This window comes from Ambystoma mexicanum, chromosome 6p (assembly GCF_040938575.1).
Source record: "Ambystoma mexicanum isolate Mex_15411 chromosome 6p, UKY_AmexF1_1, whole genome shotgun sequence".
Classification (NCBI taxonomy): Eukaryota; Metazoa; Chordata; class Amphibia; order Caudata; family Ambystomatidae; genus Ambystoma; species Ambystoma mexicanum.
Window position 1 is genome coordinate 790,151,429 of NC_090935.1, and position 17,942 is coordinate 790,169,370.

The 17,942-nt window shown below is 45.6% G+C and overlaps 1 protein-coding gene across 1 annotated transcript in view; it reads right to left on the minus strand.

Moving 5' to 3' along the window:
• The window catches only part of LIX1 (limb and CNS expressed 1), an 889,780-nt gene that overhangs the window by 421,651 nt on the left and 450,187 nt on the right, over nucleotides 1-17,942 (minus strand). The gene's annotated exons all lie outside the window — the stretch shown is intronic.

Consider the following 17,942-nt stretch of genomic DNA (forward strand, 5'->3'; position numbering starts at 1 on the left):
AATGGGGGTTGACTTCGAATATTACTCATCGTGCATTTTAAGGCAGCATGATCACTCCAGTCATTGGGCAGGACGATCAGATCTTCAATCTGTTCTTGTAACCCCGGGCAAATAAATACGTAGTCCAACGTACTACACGAGGCACCGTTTGACCAGGTATGTTGTCCAGGGTAATCACTTGCCATTCTGCCATTCAGCATTATCATGTCCCAGGAGTCAAACAGATATTCCCATGCGTTGCCCTCCCGATCTTGTTTTTTATTATGAAGCATAGCTCCTTTTTCTTTCAAATTAGTGTTCTGTGTTTTGCACACCCGCCCGTTCATGTGGCAGTTGAAGTCACCCATGACCATTATTCCCAAATTGGTAGTAGCAGGTGACCAGTTTGCCAGCAGATCCTGCAAGGCATCTTGTAATTGTTCACTCAGCGTTCCTCCTGGCGGACTGTATATATTTACCAGCAGAAGAGAACCTATAGGATCTTTGCCATCGAATAGCACTTCAACTGCAAGTAAGTTGTTCCCCCAGTTGCAGTCGATCTGCCTGGACCCCCAAGTGTTAATCACTCCAATAGCCAGGCCACCAAAAGGCCTGCCTTTCTCTCCTCTTTTGGCTGCTGCATGATACATCGTAAAACCATCTAGTACCAAAGGGTCAAGTGCCCAGGTCTCTTGTAGGGAAAAACAGCAGCATTTATCGAGCATCCCCGAGGAACCCTCCGATGAGAGTAGATGGGAGAAACCCCGACAATTCCACGATACAACAGAGAGGTATCATGGTTTCCTTAAGATCTCGGGAAGAGCATCAGCCAGCCATTTCAGTGCTCGTCGTACCTCAGACGCTTCCATTTCCTTATTAGTCTCCATATTAGAGCAAGATGTTGTATTTGTAGTGACAGTGATCTCTTCCTCCCTACAGCTGAGATCTATATCATTTATGTCGACATCCACTTCCACGTCTACTGATTTTAATTCCTCTTTGTACTTTCTTAGCAGCTCCGCGGTGGCCACAAATTTACAATGAAGGGCGGAAACATTAGGGTTCGGACCTTTCAGAGGTTCTACAAATTGAAAGTCGTCTGAGATTAGCACCCGCAGTTGAGGGACCGAGTATAGTCTTATCAAGAGCTCAGATCGTGATAACCATTTGTTAACCTTGCTCTGATAAAGGTTCTTAATCAGGCATATACGACTGCCTTTCTTCTCCTTTTTATCAGCCAACGTGGCTATTGCTTCAGAAAGTGGATCTTCATTTACTGCCAGATTACTTGTAGGCATGGCTATGTCAACGATGGATCCATGACTTACTTCCGCATCTTCCACGGGGTCAGTTCTTTCTTCGCTTTCCACTGCGGGGCCCTGTTCGGAGAGTAACCCACTGGTCAGGTATCCATCTCGAGTGGCCTTTCTCTTCTTGGCTCTTGCTATTCTTTTCCTGCTCTTCTTAGTAGTAATTTCCCTCTCGTTCTTCTCTGTCCTTGCTGGTTGTATGGCACTGTCCCTTTTGCCCTTGTATGTTTTCTTTGCCAGTCTCTTCTGTTTTTTAGAAAAGTATGGATCGGGTCTGTCTCTCTCCTCCTCCGATTCAGATTTTTGTCGCTCTTCAATATCACTTGTTATATGGATTGCCTCGGATAGATTTGCCTCTGCTTCTTCAGCAGAGTTCGTTCTCTCCTTGTTACCCCCGAGGAGAATATCCATGTTGGTCAAAATTCGCCCCGACATTTTCAACAAGATCCTGAGAGCAAATTGAAGTGAGGCTACCGAAGCCTGTATCTCGGCGATTCCGGCGGCCCCTGTACATGTTTTGTCATTACAGTCAATTGCTTCATCTGGATCGTCTTCCATTGAGGCAAATACCAAGTTAGGTGATGTCGAGAGTCTCTCAATGCCTACTCCTACCTTAGGGGTCCCTGGCTGTAAGGTTCTTGAATTATCTATTGATAGTCCGCTATTATTATCCGATCTTGCTACGGGTAATGGCGTCATATTTCTCTGGATACTTAGACATAATTCTAATAGAGAGTTATTGTCAATGTCTTCAACATTTGAGCTACACAATAGGGGGTTTTCGTGTTGATCGGGAATTTCTTCTCCAACTATAGTTGAATTTATTTCTCGAGGGGGGAAAAATGAGGTGATCGCACCTTGCTTGATTGTAGGATTTTTTTTCGCTTTTGCTTTAGCTGGCAGCTTTTCCATATCAACCTTTGAAGTAGCAGGGCCCCAGGCCGCTGTTCTTGACTTGGTTTGCCTTAGATTGTATGTAGAGTGACTCGGGTTCTGGTCTAGTTGCATTAAGAGTGCTATGCGTAGCCTCACTGCAGCTGCCCGATCCGCTTGTTACGGCAGCTTTCAGTTTACCGAGTTCACGCCACTGTTTTTCAATGCTACACACTGTGAGTGTACTATACCTGGATCAAAGGCCTCAGCCCGCAGTCTCCAAGTAATGACCACTTAGATTAAGGTTAAATTATACAGTGGCGTAATGGAAGTCAACCATGCGGTGGGCCAGGCCACGTTTTGTGGTTCCGGCCGTACACCAACGGCCTCAGGACTCAAAGTTAGCCCCCGTCCTAAGGTGCTCCTACGCCAATTTCTGATGTCCGTGTTGTGGGACTAGTCCGCACAATCTAAGGCTCTCATATTTTCAAACCTTTTGGCGGCTACTGACCATGATGCCACATTTGGGGGTGGGTAGGGGAGTTAATGACACGGTGTTTGAGGTTGCCGTAGTCCAGACCCAGCAGGGAGCGCAATCCCGCGCCCTTGCACCTGCTTTCAGTAGGTCAGTCCAGTCTCACCCGCTGGCTCCACGGACCACTGAAGCCCCCACCCGGGCCCCCAACCGCCGGACTGGATCTGGCCCGAGGCCTAGAGTGGGTTCACCCACAGAGTCCCTGTGTTCTCACCAGCGTAGCACTTCTCCGTGTTGCACTTCTTGGGTAGTCCAGGCAAGCCAGGCAGCGCCGCGCAGGACCCGATGGCCGATGCCCGACTGCCTCGTTTCGTCCGTCCGGCGACTCTCAAGGCTCGCTCGCTGGCTCTCTCCTCGCTCCTCTGTTCCGCCGATACTCCGCCGATACTCCGCCGACGCTAGAGGAAAGGACCCAAAGAAACACTCGCAACGTGTCAAGCCGTGTCAAGCCGCACCCCTCTCTCTCCATAATCCGATAGAGGCCGCTTCCGACTGTACGCGTTTCAAAATTACAGACCCTAAACGTTCCAGTATAATGTCCATTTTACAACACAAAATGAACACCCACGGTTTTCTCATTAAACTAGCGCAGCGCGTATAGTTTTCAACCGTTTTCTCCTTTGTTTACTTATGAACACTTTTTACATGCATGACTTGAAATTAACAGTTTCCTCTTAGACAGAGTGTAAAGGCAGAGTAAACCTACTATGAAGACATTTCACACTTCATGCCCAGTACTCTCAGAGACACAGGTGTACGGAAATTCAACGGCAAAAGGTACTGCACTTAAACTAAATCACACAATGTGAGTTGATGGAAAAGTGAGCACAGCACCCCCTATTAACGGTTTAGGTTACAGCACCAGGGTTAAGCAAAGCACATATATCGCAGTAGAGGCATATGTACATAAAAGGGAGAATGCAACTTTAACAGACACAATGAAGGCGCAATGGGAAATCACTGTTGCAATGAATAACCTCATTGCCAATACTGTGGAGGAGCAGGGAAAGGCAGGGGGATGACCAGCTATGCAGCAGACAGCCTGGATACTAATAAGCATCGAGTGCTGGAAGCTGGGAGCAGCTCTCACATGAAGCAGGGTGCTCACGCGAGATCAGGGACCACAGCAACTGCAGTGGTGCCAGCAATGGCAGGATGGGCAGCACAAAGGCATGCTCAGGGCTTGCCAGGATGACAGGCCTCCAGAAGCAGGGGCACAGGCTTTGACAACAGGACACCAGTGGGTGCCGTCTCTCATGAAGGCCTTTGGTGAAACAGCCAAAACTATGCCAAAGGGACAGACCAAGTGGATTTGGTGGCGGGGAGCCCTGCATATAAAGAGGTAGCAACAGAAATTCTATACACCATGACTTGCAAATTAAGTGCTAACTGATTAATGCACATTAAACTAACACCCAACATTAAAATGACAATAAAATGAACAATTAATAAAATTAAACATTTTCTGTGTCCATAACATTAAATAAATAAAGGCAGGCTCCAGAAGGTGTCCAACTGACATCTTGCAACTAGGCACAGGTGGGCTGTCACCTCCTGGGGGAGTGGTGTAGGGGAGGGCTCGAACCTCCTTTATAGGTTTAGGAGGAGAAGGAAAGAAAACAATTTAACATCTTCCAACTGTTACAACTGAAAATGCGGATGTTGTCTGGGGAATGGGATGAAAAACAAAGCTTGTCTGCTGGATAATTCCAGCCCATTAAAATGAATACAGTCCATTGAACAGAATGAGAGTCCATAGAAGATAATGACTGTCGATAGGAATCAATGAATGCCACAAGGTCGGAAAAACACACAACTGCTGATACCAAAATAAGGTTAAAGGGTTTTATTGACCAGTCAAACATAAAACTATTGCATGGAAATTGATTTAGAATAGCTCTGATAAAAATTCTTGGGAGTTGTAGTCCTTGATTACAAACAAAGGACAGCAAACAAAATGGCACTCAGAAAGTTCCAGACAGGAAGGCCTCCTATTCAGGTTGCTCTAGCATTCAGTCTTAATCACTTCTTCTGGGGACCACAAGTCCTCTCTACCTCATTAGGGATTTAAGGCTTCCTCCCTTTTCCAAGTGTCCCAAAAGTCTCTCCCTTCACTAGCGCTTTCCTTCTCTCTGTTACTTATTCCCCTCTGCTGGGGCCAAGGGCTCTCCTCCTCTGTCCTTTACTAGGGGATATTGTGCCCCACTCACTCTTCCACACCAAGTCATATAGTGCCCCTCTCTCTAGTCCCTACCTAGGGCTAAAGTGCACTCCTCACTCTCCCAGGAATATGGTGCCCTGCTCACTCACTCTTCACTGTAGCACACCCCACGTCTGGGTTCACCGGGCTTTCTTCTGCTGGACCACCCCTATCTTCTGGAGTCCCATGGGCTAAACTCATCCTCACAGGAGTATAACCCTCCTCTGGAGTACAGGGGGATATCCTCCACCTCACAGGTGCACACTCCCCTCCTGGAGTTCAGGGGCTCCTCTCCCCCTCACTGGAGCAGATCAAACCTTTGGGGTGCAGGGCGGTTAATCTAGCACTCACTGGAACACACCCCTCTTCTGGGTTCAAGGAGCTCCACTGCTCTAGTCCTCTCTGGCTTCCTCATCAAACTCCTTTCCTCAGCTGCCAGCTGAAAAGACACTATGTTTCTCAGCCTCTCTTCTATAGCCCCCACCATTCTCCCATTGGCTGAGGCAAACATTTAAATCGATTGGATAATTATCTTCCCATTTCAAGCTAGGGAAGGAAGTCTTCAAAAAGGCTTCCTGCCATCTTGGATCTCTCAGTTAGCTTCCAAGTGCTAAAGATGGGTTTTGTTAGCTGTTTTGGTCCTGTCTTGTCTACCGGCAGTCTCCTGCATGGAAATTTGTTTTGTGGGTTTCTGATGTTAAAAAGACCATCACAAGGGATAGGAAAACCTGTAGTAATCTCCCACCTGTGTGTATTAGTTTTTCCCTTTGGGAAAGGGGAAGGAAATAGCTCTCTTAAAAGCTGCGAGGGAGGGAGTAAACTGTTTTCCTTCCCAAGCGCTGCTGATGGGGGAGAGGTTGGCATAAGTTAGGGTTTTTCCCTTTGTGGAATTTCACTAAAGACGAAAGGTCTCTCTAAAAGTGCTACTGTTTCATCATAGCATAGATTTCCCTGATTCCCTAAAAGGAAATCTAAAATCTTTTCTGGGTTTTGGATCTGTACACCTAATACATTTTGGGAGATGTAGTCCTGAATACTCGGTTTCCTTGGGACCTGGTAGTTTATTAGTTGTTGTGACAGGGTGTTTTGGAATTATGTAGGGCTGTCCTGTCAGTCATATGCTCAAGCAGATCAGGGACTGAATGTGTAGTGTGTACTATGACTGTTACAGTAATTTAAAAGTACATTTTACAGATGTTTTCCTTTCAGGCCAAATCAGTCTTACAGTGCATGTTCCCTTTGTCATTTCTGTCCTAGGGTGCACCTGGGACAGGCCTTATCTATCTGAGTCACAATGGGAAAATAGGCGACTGCTCAAAAATAACCTTTGCAGGTTCTGGAGGCAGACAGCCCACTGCCTTGGGGACCAATAACCATTTTTTGTATCAGCCTTCATTTGGATGTAAGTATAGGTAGCAATACGACTTTGAAGTGCCAAGATCTGGTAACTGCACCAATCTGTGCCTAAAGACATCAATTGGAGTCCCCAAAGATGTTCATATTCTTCACCATGGCAGTGGGTGGAAGAACAACTCCTCATCACTATGGGTTAGCAGTTGGAATTTCCAGATGATGTGATGTCAGGCATAAAGATTTTCTTTTGAGAAAGTAGTGGAGCATCTAACAACTCACAAGACCTGGACAGCAGGACCTGGTATTTTCTTAAGAGGTCCTCAGGGCCTTCCTCTATTTGGAAGAGGTTCTAAGCATTACTGATATACATGAAAAACACTGCAAATCAATGCAGAATAGTGTTTGTGACTGCAGATATATATTTAAAAGAATGGATAGTAAGGAAGATTCATGAGGGACTGAAAAGGGAAGTGCTTCAGATTCAACCCAGCTAGAAGAAAAAGAATGGATCACATGCAGGGTAGTGCCAATGACAGTTGCCAGTCAGGTAGTGTGGAAGATCAACCATGATAAAAGCTGCCAGCAAGTCAAGCAAAATAGGAGTGCCACAACCACCATCATCCAGTCTCCAGCTTGTTTTCTTGTCCATGCTCATGCAGTAGAATCCTGGTCCTAGTGAAAATGCATTTATACTCCTTTAAGGAATCCCTTGAATTTGTATTCACAGACAAGCATTAGCTTATCAAGCACCTTTGCTAACTGACTTTCAGATCAAGCAAGTCAAGAGATTTCACTCCTTATATACTACAGCACATGTAGCTTCTTTTCAAAAAGTCTCCACATAATGCATTAAACAGTCAAACAAATATTGGAAGTGCATCATGTTGTGTATGAAGTTATATTCGGTGCTGATGTTGCCCTCAATTGTTGTGATATGCTACTTTAGGTAGTATATTGGGGGATATCCCAGAGTTCCTCCCAAATGCCCAACCCCTTGTGCTACTGGGAACCCAGTTATGAGTACAGACCTCTCAGAAACAGACCCAGGAAGCTAGAGTAAAGGATAGTGACCTGTTGATGCAGTGTTCAAGTGCCACATTTAAGGCACATGCCTAATTTATGTGAACAGAACATCTGGTGTCCCCTCTCCCTACCTAAACCAGCTCTCTGCTGTGATGGTCCCGGGCTGCACTGTGCTGAGCCACACGATAGACTCCTTTCCTCCTTACTCCAAAATGGTGGGCCCAGTCTTTAAACCCTCAGTCCCAGCCAAGAAACTAAGCCAGATGGTCAGTCACCAAGGGGGTGGGAATTGGCACCTGAGAATCTCGGGGAGGGAAAAAAGAGAAACAGCTGAAAGGAGTGAAAGGAAAATAGTTGAGGGCCAATCCTGTGTCCCATTGGGTGTGAGGGAGGAGATGAGTCAATCCATAGGACTATGGAAAACCGCAAAATCCAAGATCATAACTACAGCAGCAGCAACATAGTCAGGTTTATTTCTATACAGTTCTGCAGAAAATGGACAAAAAACTGTCAGAGTACCCTCATCCCCAAAAGTGTGCCCCCCAAACATATTTCTTGTGGTTTTATGGGATTTTACACAATGAGGTTTAAACAGAAAAACAATAAGATGCTATTAGCGTATTACATGAATAACATTCCTACTGGAACAGCTTGTGTAATTGAGTGGCATGGCTTAAAAGCACCATGCTATGGCTGTACAATTCTGTTTGGTCTACCTATGTGACAGATTCTGCATCCATGGCAGATCATCCATCATATGTTACGAGTCATGGTCTGGTGACCTGCACCCTCGTGACCCTGATCCAGTTGTCAGGCAAGAATATCACACTCTTAGGTGTGATGTGTCACACTTCACTGGGCATCCAATGTCCTCGCCAGCCAGCCACACAGATTTATGTGTCTTCTGATGTGTGCCAACCAACCCCATTCATACAGGGCTTCACAGCATCACATTACTAAATATAGCTGTGGAGCAGCGCTGTCCATTACAGATGCATGGTCAGTGCTTATGAGAAAACAGAATTCTGTTGGGTTCAAAGTCTTCCCTTTTGACCTTCGTTGCACAATTTACATGCGTTTTATTTTTCTCCTTCATTTCCTTTTCATTATAATCATACAATCTGTAATGAGATTTCAAATAGATCTTTCTATGGCTTTGTTAGGGCAGCTGTTAATAATAGATCATTTATTATGCGCCTATACACGTGTGTGTTTCAAGGCGCAGCAAGGCAAGTGGGGTGAGGGTGGAATGATCCTACTAGGCCTTGTACATTCAGATCGTGCAAGTGCAGGTTATTTATAATGCGCTTGGTTTCAAGCATGGATCCATGATCTGAACCTGTGCTGCTCAATGTGGTCTTGCTTCCCAGACCCACGGGTTGCCACAGAGCTATCCTCCCTTCACAAAATACAATCATGGGTGTTGCTGTCTGCTGGGCTCAGCAGGAGCAAGACAGGATTTAAAACAGAACATCACGTCAATATAACATTAGCATAGTTTAGGAGAACAGCTTCATATTTTCTAGGATGTGAAGCAGAAAGACCCTGTGTTTTTGTATTTAACAGTAACTCAGTGACTGCATGGCCACTTCTACAATGATTGGTGAGCCTGGCACCACATTTTTTGAAGATAGTACAGCTAAAACAGCCATTGTGACCGACCTCAAGCAAGGTGGCAGTCCAGCTGCAACCTAATCCAGTCAACTACTATAATAGGCAACCAGTTGGTACTCGTCACTATGTTTTGGTTTATGCGCTGCTTGGGTATGTTGGGGTGGTCAGGAAAGGTCTCAATGATAAAGAGGTGCTCATGTTGCACGCACCATATTTGTGACTGGCGGTGTGGCAAACTGGGCACAATGTTGCATTTTCATATGTATCCAGTGTAGTTAAATGTGAATAGGATATGTTACATTTTACAGTTACTTTTTGTTTAAAGTTGATACATATTAGATTTGCACACGCATAGAAAGATAAAATGCCAAAACCGTCAAATGAAATGTAAAAACATGATTCAGACATGGTGTGCTATGAAGTGTCTAGAAACTGGGCAACAAGGAGTTTTTCATAAGGCGCATGCAAGGTAGAGGACTGGTCATAGAGAACCTACTATGAAGAAAATATGACAGTTATTAAACATGCATGCACACTAATATACAAACACAGGGAATTCATAAATCTATACGTACTGCTTTTTTTTTTTACAAATTGATTAAAACACGTCAGTTAGGGGTTCTGCAAGGTGAATTTTAAAGTGACTTTGAGAAACTGGTTTCGCTGAATTTCAGGGCCACAGGAAGGGTAAATAAGTAACTGTGACCTTAAGCAGATGGCCAGCTCAGCTAATAAACCTGCAAGAGTTTATGGGCTGGCAGTATCGCAGAACGCAGATGTAGTCTTTCTTAAGGGCATGAAAGCCCGACAAAGGTATTCAGCTATTTGTTTTGACAAGTAATAAACAACTGATGAAGTACCGCTCCAGGCCAGGAGTGACCGAAATTCAGGAGTTTTTGATTGTTATTCAGGATGTGCCGTACGTGTTGAAATGGTAATCATTATATTAGATTTTCCTATGACGCAAAAGTAGGGGTGCAGGAGATGGCTATCGACAGTTCAAAAGGAACCTGTTTTTTTCTGCTCTCTCTCTCTCTCTCATATCTATTGAAGTATTTGTGTAAACCATGTGCAAATTTCATTTAAGATTAAGAGATCGCAGACCAGCTGGGACTTGTAATGAATTATGTTTGTAGGTGAATGTTCAATTGTGTGACAATGTCATGACCTACCATGGGAAAATCCTAAAATGAGGTGTGTTCTACGCATGAGCTGAAGATTGTAGTTAAGATAATGGCTACCAATGACAATGGAAGAATTATTTGTATATGTCTTGACAAATCACGTATGGGGTGGATTGTAATAAAACATATGGGAGAGTTATAACTCTGTTGCAAACATGTTTATAATGTGTCAGCTTGTGTGGTTCAGAGAGACTTGGGCTAGTTTGAGCTAGTAGCTCCTCCCCACTAACTGTATGTGTGGGATGTTTTTATCCACGCATCCAAGCCCTACCTCAAAACTGTGCAGTACTGACATGGAAAACATCATGATGGCCAGAGCTTCCCAGAAAATGCACAGGGAAATGCATGAAGAATAGGCTGCCACTCATTTTTGCCGATGTTATGGGCACAGAAGGACACTGCCTAAAACCACCATTGGACTACTCACACAGTAGTCTGAAACCATTGGGAATGGCAATGCTGATTGCCAAAAGCAAACCCATAACTGTTGGGAATTCATTTTCTTAAATCCCAAAAAGGGGTGCAGTACCAGTACTCACCACTATCCAAAAGCCGGCGTTTTAAAACCACCAGATTTTACTTTTGTTGTAGAAAACTGAATAAATGAACCCAAAACAGGCCAAAGAAAGACTTACTGAGGGGTGGATCCAATGTAAAGTTATATTCTGAAGTGACTTGAAGGTTTATAACAAGACTGGCTGAGCTGGGGATTTCAGCAGTTTAAGTAAATTTGGACTGAAAGACATTAAAAATCTCAAGGTTTAAGAGAAATGAGTGACCTACTTTGAGTGTCACATAGGTTGCAATTGTTTAAATGTCATAGTTTTGTACTCAGAATCAGCATTCTAGCTGCATATGTAAAAAAATGTCTTGACTTAAACTGGGGAACAAAAAGTGACATTTTATCTGAAACTTGGCTTAAGGAACTGAATTCTGCCTGGCAACTACCCCCATCAGGAGTGAAACTTGAGTCACAGCTGTGTTCCCAGGCCTAGCTGCCCTTTTGCTGCTCACACCAAAAGGGATATGACACTTCCCTGATTGAATTACCTGGGCTCTGCAGGAAATTGAACAAAGCCCTGTCTTGACTCAGGCAAATGTTTTATTGGCGGGAGTCGTAAATGGAGCTTCCTCTTGGCAGAAGCTGGGAGGGGCAGGGTCTCTGAGCTTGCCAGAAACTGCAAAGACTGGTTTCTGTACCATGTGACATGAAAAGACACACCTCTATAGCCAGAATATGGTTTTAGAAAAAGATGAATAACTCATAGAGCGGACATGTGAAAATTGTATAAATGACACCATAATTCTTGTGATTTTTCTGCCCACATTTTAAGAGGTTTTTAGAACCGGTGGCATGTTCAGGGGGGTTTTAGCGGAAAAGAGGATATTACTCAAAATGTGTGCATGTGAAAAATCTGACACTTCATCAACTAATGTCCATACTCCTTGCGCACATGTGTGTAAATTTGGGTCAATGTCCGGAATTGCAAAATCAGTTAAAAAGTGAAATAAGTGCCATTTCTGAATGCAAGCCCCCAGGAAGAGCAAAGTTTGGACAGGGTATATCTCCTGTGATATGTGATGTGTGCATGTAATTTTAAACCAATGTTTACCTGTGCAAATATGTCTTTTGTTATCAAATATAGAATGTGTGCAATTTGACTGGGGAGTGTCCTCTCTGCAAGCCATAAAATGACATCGCTCTGACTCACAGTTCCTTCCCCAATCAAGTGAGAAATGGAAGTTTGACCAATTAGAAGCTGAGAGAGAGGTAGGGTCAGTGATGCAAGAACACACCCACATTCTAAACACATAAAAGCAGACAGTCAGGACAGATAGGGACCTTCAAATCCATTTGCAGCTGGAAGCTCTGCCGGGAAAATCCATACTTTACCTCCCTCAACCTTCAGAGAGCAGACATAGAGACTTCAAATCTATCAAATTTCCAGAACCAGAGAGAGAGCAGAGCTGACCCAGGCCAATGTTAGCAGAACCAGAGAGAGCTGACCCAGATCACTGTGAAGTGCAGAGACCAGAGTCCCGTCTAAAACCTGACCAGATCCATGGCGAGGCCCATTTCACTCAAGAATATAGTGTGAGTACCTAGAAAACTGTGCAGAACCAATCTCTTAGTTAAAATAATATAATTCAATCCTATTTTAATCTAAGTAGAACTGTCTCCTAACTGTCACCTGTCATTTGTAAAGCTGTCACTTGTCATTTTCTAGTTGCAAGCTGCACTTGTCTTTTTGAACTTTAAAATTTCAAATCTGAAAAACGACCTTTATTCAATCGCTCATATCTCCGCAACCGTTTGTGCTAGAGACTTGCAGTAACTTTCATCTGAAATTATAGTTTTACCGCAATCGCGGAACACGCCTTCGCGAATTTTGCCGCGATTTGCAAATTTCTCCACGTGTGAAAACAGAAGCTGCTTGCCTTCCATTTGCCAGAAATTCGTTTAACCTGCTAATCATTCCTGAATCATTGCAAGAGTGAGCCTGGACTAATATTAACTAGATACACTCACCCTGAACCTCTGAAAGGGAATTAAAAGCATTTTAGCATATTTTTCACTCCATTGCCAGCACATATAGAAGCATTTTGGGCTGTGTTTTAAACTTCTGTTGTCTAAGCTTGCTGGGGTGAACTGAATCACATTTGATTGCATTTCTGAGAACTGTGTGCTTTTCCTTCCATTTCCTTGCATTGCATAAAAGGGGGGGTGAATTGCCAGAGAAAAGTGATTACATTGTTTTGTTGAAATCATATTGAGTATTTTCTGTACTGCATTCATTGAATATTGCATCCACCTGAGCTTACATAAAGCATTCTGTACCACCTTCTTCTTTTGTTCCTATTCACCTGTGTGCTACCTTATCCATTTCATGTCAACTCCTTAGTGATTATCAAGAAGTGTGCTAGTGCCAGATTCTCCGTTGTTAATCTTTATCATATCAGATTAAGTGTGCTATTCAATTATTAATTTATTATAAAGTGTGATATATATATATTGTTTAAATTATCAAATAAACCTTTTAACTTGCAAAACAGAACTACTTCTTGGCTCAGTGGGGTCAGGAGGATTCCAACAGAGGGGTGTTATATAGGGGTAGTCATCCAGAACGCATGAACTGGACATAAAGATATATCAATAAGGGTTTCCATTCAGTATCCCAGACTAGGCATTGACTTAGCTGGAGTGTTGAATTGAATCCTCTTACAAATTGGGGGCTCGTCCGGGATGTTTGGGTTAGAATACCACTTGTGCAGCTTAATACAGCGTGCCAGCTGACCAGATACACATATCCGGTCGGATCACCACGCTGTGTTACGCTGTGAAGCATTCCTCAAAAGGGACACTCCAAGAAAAGTTCTGTTCTGCAAAAATAAAATACAAACTTCTGTAAGTCAGGACAGAGACCAATCTCTAGAATGACGACCTTAGTAGACATGAAAATAGCCAGAGAGCACCTCTTACATAAACTATTTGTGAGAGGTGAATGGACTGATCAGGGCCAGGATGCCTGGTTGCAGGCCATCACGCGACAGGTCACTGAAACAGGGTCAGACCTATGGAGAGATCAGGGTCCATTACATGTGGCCCTGAGTGAACTATATATGGCTCCTAAAGCCAAAGATGAACACAATAAGATTGCCAGGATAGCAGCATACCTGTACCTATATATGGGAGACATGCAGGATAAATGCACTGAAAGCCAAGATCTGGCAAATAGGCAACAGATGGCAGTAGAGAAGGCCCGATCTGATCTGGCCTCTTCTGAGCAGAGGCTGCAGAGGAGCCAGGAGTCAGAAAATGATAGTAGGCAATATATCATTAAAATAAAAGAGGATATGGGCATCCTACGACAGGAAAAGACAGACCAGGATACCAGATTTCTGGCCCTGCAGAAGGAGCACCAAGACAGTTTGGACTCCTTACTGCAGAACCAGAAAAAGTTGGAGCAACAGATCAATTTCAACAGGGCATGCGCGGAGCAGGTAGTCACCCTGCAAAGCCAGCTAGATAGAGAGAAAGAGGAGAGCAATAAACTGATTCTGAAAGACCTGGATACCCAGGCAGAGTTTGATGAGGAGCGCCAGAAAGCTGGTGCCCTTCAAAGGCAGAGGGACGACCTGGCAGCACAGATGCAGGCTCTCAGTCAGGAAAGAGACACTTTAGGCCAGGAAGTCTGCCACTTAAAAAAGGAAATTGAAGAAAATCACCTGGCCCTCCAGGGGCTGGGTGACCTCCAAAAAGAAAACCAGAACTTGGTAGAGCACACCAGAAGGGTGGAAGATGCTCTGGCAAGAAAGGAGCAGGCCGGTAGGGATGGGACTCAGGAGGTAAACCTCCTGCAGCAAAGACTGGCCCAGTTCTCCAGGACCAACCAGGAAGCACAGAGGGAAAATGAGGCCCTCTGTCAACACAATGAGAGGCTCCAGCAACAGGTAGCGATGCAGGAGAAACTGATAGAGTCGAGTAAGGCCTTAACAGAGGAACTGAAAGCACAAATGCAGGCTCTTGCATTGCAACAGGGAGCAGGGGCGGATAGAGATGAGGTCCGCTGGGAAAGAGAGATTCCTGACCATAACCGCAGGAGCCCTAACACCAGGGGCCTTCATCTCCCCCAGTCCCTGGACTCTACCAACCCCATGTCCCCTGGCGCACATGAGCACAGGGCCACAGGGATGGCAGATTACTATCCAGCTAAGAGTATGGGGCTCATAGGCCAGTACCACTCAGGAATGGAGGGGTGGGCATCCGGGTATTGGCACCCAAGTACAGTACAGTTCAATGGGGAACCCCAGGAGAGTAGGCCCATTAAGGGCATCCTGAAAACCTCTGCCCAGTTAGGTCAGTGGAGGGGGTACCCATCAAATCCTGGCAGCAAGGAGGAATCTGAAGACTCCTCTGAACTGCGCGGGACACAGGAGACCAGGTCCCCACATTCTGCCAGCCATTCCCAGGCTCGCAGAATCCGGGAAAACCTGGAAGAACAGACGGGAACCTCTGGGAGCAGTGCCTCTGAGTCCGAGGACGAATGGACAAGGGTTACCCGAACCAGAAAGGCCAATAAGGCAAAAAGGGCCTTGCTTAAGGACCCCTTAAAGCAGATTAAGGCGATCAGGAGCGTCATCACGCCTTACCATAAGAACGCTAAGTATTCTGTTTGGGAGCACTTAGAGTTGTTTGAACAAATGATGGAGACTTTCCATTTGAAGGACAGCCAAAGCTGTATTCAATATGTAAAGTGGACCTTCTCCCCGGAATACTCCAGTTTCTTTGCGGGGCTGGAGGACCAAAATCATTTAAGATGGTCCACCTATAAGGCGGCCATCTTGAAACATTTTTCTGTTCACAGAAATCCTCAAGAGGCTCGCAAGGCAGCCTACAATTTGCAATGTGGGGAGGATCAGGCCCCACAAGAATTTGTGCAGGAGTTAAAGCGTGCTTTTGCGCAGACCACCAGAAGGGTGCGCACAGACAATAGAGAATTCATAAATACATTTTTTCATGCCTTGCCCAAATACATAATGACCCAGCTCGTGAGGGATTTTCACGAGAAAAGATCTTTAGACTGGGTCCTTGAACAGGCTACCCGGATCTATGAGGTGCAGAAACCGGTAGATAGCAAAAATAATGCTCAGAAAAACCCCAAAGCCAACAGCACCCCTGCTGCTGCCAAGGTGGCAGAGGTAAAGGTCACCCCTGTTTTAGAGTTGGAGATGGGGGTGCCTAAAAACCTACCTGCACCTAATAATGCTAGGCCCAGAAGGTCCTCGGGCCAGTCACAGACAGGGAGCCAGGGAGGCAGCCCCACAAATGGAGTCCCTCGCTCTCCTGATTATGTAAGTCCCCGTTACAAGGGAAATCGACCCATCCTGGGTTATGTGTGGACTCCTCCAGCCCAAGGGGGGGGATCCAGCCAAGCACCTAACCCAGGGAACTTCCCTCCCAACTTCCCACAGGAGGGCAGAAATTCTCCAAATCCTGGGCAGAACTTTTTCCCCAGGTATCCACCCAATTTCCAACCCCAAAATCATCCATCCTTCTTTCCCCAATTCCCTGAGCCCAGACAACCTAATCCGGGAGAGGGGAGGCCAAGGGTGGAGGGGTAGCCAAATCTTCCCAACCCGGGGTATTACCAGAGGAGGGACAGCTACCCTTCCCGGGATCAGCCCAGGGGAGAAAACAGGGCCCCGTATCAGCCTGAGCGGGTTTCCCAGTTAGAGCGCCAGGTTCAAAACATGGCGCGGGATCTGGGTCACATACTGAGGGCTCAGCAGAACCCTCAGACCGGCATGCCGGCGCAGAACGCACCCAACTCTGGACCTGGTGCCCCAGAACAATGACGGGGGCAGCACCCCGATAACTCACCGGTTCCCAGGGAGGAGGCACAAAGGGAAGGGGGGTGTAAAGCCTTGGAGGAAGCTTCCTTCCTCACTTGTAAACAGCCCCTGGAAACCCAGGAACCGGAAACAAAATCTCTTGCCCCTGAAAGTCTGCCTCCTAAGGAGCAGAGGGGGGGTAGGAGAAACAAAAGACCCAAACAGACTCAGTTTGAGGAGGAGGTACAGGTCTTCCAATTTGAGGGAGAGGGATCCTCAGAGGATCCTGGGAAAAGGATCTTCTCCTTCAGAGAGGGGGGAACTCCTCCCAAAGAAAAATGGGTCCCTAGGGATGCAAATCCAGACTGGGGAGATGTGGAGACTGAGCTACCGCCGCCCACTATCTCATCCCAGAACCAACAGCAAGAAAATCCCCTGGTTCAAACCCATCCTGGTGACTGCCTCCAAAAAAGGGGGGGCGGCCCAGAACCGGAGCCAGGGGAACCCACAATGGCTCTGGTCTCCAGTTGCCAATTTTTTCTTTCAGATTCCCAAGGCTCTCCACAGAATTCTGCCCAAATCTCTTCGCTAGCGATGTCCAAAACCAGAAAGTTAGCCCACCAGTTGTCCAAAAATGTACATTATCTGTGCCCCCTTGAGGAGAAGGAGGGAAGATACTATGCCCCGGTACAAGTACAGGGGCAGGGTACAATTTTGGCACTGGTGGACACTGGATCTCAAGCTACCCTTCTGTCCAGAAGGGCCTTTGACGAACTGAATGCAGGAAGGGGAGAGAATTACCAAATTCCTCTCACCTCACTTCCTGGACAACTCCAGAACTTTGACGGGAAGGAAATTCCCGTTGAGGGGACTGCAGATCTGGACATTAAAATTGGGCGACACAAGTTGAAACACCCAGTCATAGTTGTGACTCCAGAGGGCACCCCTTGTTTACTAGGGAATGACCTCCTGAGAAGGTTGTCACCCCTAATAGATTGCGTAAACAAGGTCCTCTGGACCCAGACTAGCCGACCAATAAAATTAAAACAGAGTGTTAACCATGTTAGTTTAAACGGCACCTGCCACATGGTTGAACAAAAATCTGACCAAGTAGAATTTCACTTCCAGAACAACCAGATTCCAGACGTGACAGTAATAGCAGTAGGACAACAGACTGGTGATGGGGGGTCCTCTCTATTTCTGAAAATCAACCTTCCTTCCAGTTTAAGGTGGTATTCCATGCTGGAAGGAAACACTCTGAAATTCTATACTAATCCACAATCAGAAACTCCCACTCCTATAGTCCAGAAAGATGTGAAATCAGCTCAGAGCCTGGCTGATATTCAGCTAATTGGAGAGCAGTTGTTCATCCCTGTTCAGTTAAATGATGGGAAGGACTCTGTTCTCGCTCGAGTGTGTGTGAGCAACGGTAAGAGCTTCATCAGCGAAGCCATGTTTCGCCAACTCCCAAAAGATCCAGCCATTCCCACCTTCAAACTGATAGACAAATGGGAAATGGACCTGGAAGCACCTGATTC